This window comes from Penaeus monodon, unplaced genomic scaffold (genome assembly GCF_015228065.2).
Source record: "Penaeus monodon isolate SGIC_2016 unplaced genomic scaffold, NSTDA_Pmon_1 PmonScaffold_18897, whole genome shotgun sequence".
Classification (NCBI taxonomy): Eukaryota; Metazoa; Arthropoda; class Malacostraca; order Decapoda; family Penaeidae; genus Penaeus; species Penaeus monodon.
The window spans coordinates 2501-6801 of record NW_023648479.1 but is presented as its reverse complement, the minus strand read 5'-3'; positions in this window follow the sequence as shown (position 1 = coordinate 6801).

The window sequence follows — 4301 nt, the reverse complement described above, 5'->3', positions numbered from 1 at the left end:
CTCCCCCTTTGGGGTTTCTCAAAAGGACGTCTGAGGGGCAGGATCACCCGGGGGAAAACAGGTAGGCCCATATCCGATTTGGGCGATCCCCTGATCTGGCGAAGGATTACAATGGCACGAACAGACTTTAAAAGCACTAGATAACGCCAGGTTTCACCCATAGAGCAAAAGGGCGTATAAAGGGCCCTTAAGACCTACTTGGTCCTTCTGCATAGGTACCGACATCCCCAAAATCTCTTGTTGATCGATTTCATGGTTCCTGTACCCCAATAAATCCTTCTACGACTTCTTGGCCCTGACACCAAGAGATATGGACTACCTCCCGGGGGATGAAAAATTCTCTGCAAGCAGGATCGCTGATTTGTTTTGATTTTTTAAAAAATTATCTGCCGTGTCAAAAGCTAAAGCAATTACGGCAAATCCCATTTAAAAATAGAAAATTAAAATGTTTAAAAATTTAAAATTTATCAAAAAATATCTTACAAAAAACAAAAAATTGATTAAAAAAAAAGCAAAAATATTATGCTCTAAGTCTATAAAATTATTGCATAAACGTATTTGTCTCCTTAAGGAAACTAATGCCCTTTGTTCCAATCCCCCCCCAGTGCTTTTTTTCAGTCTTAGGGGGAACAATCATATGCCCCTTTGGTCTGAAAATTTACGCATCTTCCACTAATGTGCGTCATTATGGCTCCGGGCATCCTCACAAATAGCTTGACTTTTACCATCCACCCCATGAGTCCGTCTTGTGTGCCTGATTCTTAGTCTTGTTAAATGCAATTTCCATTTTTGGTTTGGGATGATGCTAGTCCCCCAAACTGCGAAAAAACTCCTGATGCTGGGTTTCGGGTCGGTGTTGGGAAAGGGGAAAACCCGAGCTGACGGCAGCTGCCTTGGCCTTCTGATCCTCGCTCATTCCCACTGATACCACATGCCTGGCCCCAACCAGAGTTATCTTTTTTAGTGTTGACATCATGAAAGCCAATCTTAAACCCCCCTCACTAGGGATGTGATATTTAAGCTCTTATTGCTTAAAGGCCTAAAACCCAAAATATATCAAAATAGAATGTTCAAAAGATTCTAGTCATTTTAAACTGCTGAAAGGATAGCATGAAACTCTACAGTAAAGATCGGGCTGCTAAAAAAAGACTGCGATGCAGCCCTTCCCTTTCTGCTCCCTCTGCAAAGCCCCCCACCTTTTCAATTTCAAACCATCGTAATATTGCTCTGATTTTCTCCTGACTTCTGTTTTGGGATCTCCCCCCTTTCCCATTCGCCCAAATCCAGCTCACTTGTTTTAGTTAAAGGGGGAATTTCCCAACAGCCAAACCTTAGGAATTTTTAAATTAAGATCTTCCCAAGATTCCTCATTCTCCTACATAGGATCGGCTATCCCAGGGGTTGAAACAATCGGGATGTAGGGGATCCGGGAAATCCTTTTAGCTCGTGTAATAAATCGGGTTCATTTGTCTCGGTGTAATGAAAGAATGGTTTTTTACTCTCAGCATACGGGGACCCCACAGGCAAGACCTGAACCTACAGATTCTGGGCTTCATTAGAACCCCCCCCGGTCCAACACCTGGAGAATGGGTTGCGATGAAAAAAGCCTCAACCCAAATCAAGCTTACTACCAAAAAGTGCTCGGTAAACCCCACAAAAGCGTTGTGCGGTCTGCCCCCCCAAGATATAGAAAAAGAACCCGAAAAATCTAAGCGCTTTTGTACCTTCACTTTAAACTTTTTTTGATGTGGGGCCCCATGAACCCTTTGGGTCCAAAAATTAACCTAGTCTTCCCCTTGACAAATTGCAGGGGGTTTTGCTCCTAAATAAGGGGGGAGGGAACTTTCCTCTTTTTTTGGGAAAGTTAGTTTGGTCATGTTTGGGGGAAAATTTGAACCCTGATATTTTTCCCACGTACAACCTATTTTTTGGGCAGCCTGCATGTGTCCTTCACATCCTTAAGCTCCCCTGGCATACAGATTACATGAGACGAACTTGGAAAAACCTTTACGATTCTTTTACAGAAAATGGCAAAGGGTCACACTTAAACCTCTCTTGTGGGCCCCTTTCCGCTGACTTCCGATTAGAAAACTTTTTTCCCCAACCCCTAAACTTCCGTTGAAAAGGAAGCTTTGTATGAAGGTAGGTAATGCTCCTCAAAACCAATGTATACAGTTTAGATAGCCATGCCCCAATTATTGTAAGACTTTTAAAGGTCAAAGGAGACTGCAAACATGTGATTTTCGCGAAAAAAAGGGAAATTTGTATAGCAGTGCATCTGTGGTCGTCTCTTTCTAAACCCTATTGTAGGGGGTCAGCTGTTTTTTTTTTCTAGCACCATGTCCCTAAAGTTTACCATTTTCTCCATCACTTGCTGAGCAGCTGGTAAAAAATTGGGTCTGTAATTTCTTGGTGTGGAAGCATCCTTGCCGGTTTAGGGACGGGAATGATTTAGCCTCTTTCATGTGGATGGCACTGTGTCCCCTATAACCTTTTGAATGGCCCAAAAAAGGAAACTTCTGGGAGCTCTCAGGAAAGGAGATATCTTTGTAGGAAAAAATTCACACTTCCTGGGGCATCTTGCAGCAGAGCTGCGCAGAGTCCATCTCCTTGTGAAAAAATGGCAATTGTAGGGAAGTCCTGCGCAGCCTACTAAAAAAACGACACTGGGTGTCATTCCTGTTTTCACCCGAAGATGGAGAATCGGCAGTGTAAGATGCTCCAGAGGAGATCTCTGCCGGGGATTTAGCTAATTCATTAGAAACTTTTTTCTGTCTGTGATGATTATGTCATTTATTTTAAAAGCAGTGGGACTTGATTCCCTTTTTCCCAGCGATCCTATGTACTTGCCCAATCCCCTCAAAGGGGGGTCCAGAGTTATTCTAGGAACATACTGTCTCCATGCTCTTCGGGCCCCTTTAGCCTTCCGGGGCTTGGGTGGGGTTTTTTTTGTAATGGATAAAGGGGTTAATCGCTGAGGGGGTCGTTTCAACTCCCTTAAATGCAGCTTTCTTGCTCTGATGCTTGTTGGCATTCATCAGACCACCTGGTACCGGGGTCGACGTAATGCCCCTATTTTTGGGAAAATGGATGTTTCTGCGGGAAAGGTAAATTCGTGATGTAATGTTTAAACACATTTTGAATACACGGGAAAATCATTCACAGATCCTTGAAATACTGCAGTTATCTAAAAAGATTCCAGTCCGCATGTTCAAGCCCCCTCTCTCTTCCTTTGGGCTGGAATCCCCTTCACCCCCTGCAAAATATTGGGAAAATGGTTGCTTTCATGTAAGTCTTCCCGACCTCTAAGTGAAATTCATCTGTGAATCAGGTGAGCCAATTTTACAGGTCTAATTTGGAGAAAGTACCCTTTGAATTTTGGGAAAAGGTGGAGTGTCACTGTTCGTAAAAAAAGCATCTACTCTTAAGAAAAAGGCTCCAAGGGCCCCTTTCCCCGGCTTGCACGTGTCTCCCCGCCCCTTTAAATCCCCAAAATAGAAAAGGATGTGGCAAATGCCCAATAAACTTCCAGATCTCATGTTGAATTTTGTGGAGGAAGGGAGATAGATTCAAAAAGTGTAAGGTCGTGTCGCCTATTCTCACAGCCTTTACCTGCAGTGTTGTCTGCTGGTGGATGGCCTAAAAAGGGAAAATCCCGCATACCCTTACTCACTCCCTTTTGATTCCATTATAAAATTTCCATAATGGGGTTTTAACTTGGAACCTCTCAGGGAACTCAGATGATTTTCCCCGTCATAAATTTTTTGTAGGCATACAAAACTGGGGTTTCATGAAGTTTCAATGTTGCGTTTTCCATTTTGCATGAATTCCCTGAAGTTCCCGGGTTAGGGATTAGTTCTTTAAACACCCTTTTATAAGGTGTTTGGGGACACTTGTGGTCAAAGGGTTTTTTCCCACCTTTAGGTTGTCCCTTTCCAGGATTTTGGAGAATCTTTTGAGGGGGTTTTTTACCTGTGGAACTAGTTCCACACTTCCTTTTGACAGCTCAAAATTTCTTTGCCTGGGCAAAAGGATAGAAACCGACCTTTGCTTCAGGGGGATTCTGCCTAGCAGGGAGGCCCCCCGTGGATTGGTGGCAGCTGGAGCTGTCACCGTTGAGGCCCCTGGACCCCGCCTAAGGCTCTAAAGACCCCCCTTTGAAGGGGTTTTTTTAACAGGCTCAGGGTTCCTTATCAGGGGGAAATAGCATACCCAGCCCTTTTCTTCAGGGGCTTCTGCCTGCAGCGGGGCCCCTGTGGATTGGGGCAGCTGGAGCTGTCACCGTTGAGGCCCTTTAGCCT